A 508-nucleotide genomic window follows, 5' to 3' on the forward strand; every position below is an offset into this window, starting at 1 on the left:
TACCCACCGAACGAGACAGGGTTAATGGACGTAAAGATAGAAATTAATGTAATATTGTTAATCTTTATTTTATTAGGGAAGTTTCACATTCATAAATAAACATTTTGACATTCAAGACCATGTTTTAAACTATCCCAAAGTGAAATTGACTTATATTTGTATATGTATCTTAAATTAGTAACGAATAAGAAAGCTATAACTATATCTGATATAGCCTCTAATCTATTTAATTAAGAACATCTGTTGTTAATATCATTAACGAGGTTTGTAACTCTGTCACATTTTAATTTAAGTTTATTATTTTTATTTTATTCACTTCATGGATCTGTTAATATTGTATTTAATACTTCTGTTTCCTGATCTCATATTATATAAGTTGCAGTCTCTTTCTTTATAATTTTATGTTCTATCTATCTATCTATCTACCTATCTATCTATCTATCTATCCATCCATCCATCCATCCATCTATCCATCTATCTATCCATCTATCTATCTGTCCATCTATCT

The sequence above is a fragment of the Etheostoma cragini genome, chromosome 16, assembly GCF_013103735.1.
Source record: "Etheostoma cragini isolate CJK2018 chromosome 16, CSU_Ecrag_1.0, whole genome shotgun sequence".
Taxonomy (NCBI): domain Eukaryota; kingdom Metazoa; phylum Chordata; class Actinopteri; order Perciformes; family Percidae; genus Etheostoma; species Etheostoma cragini.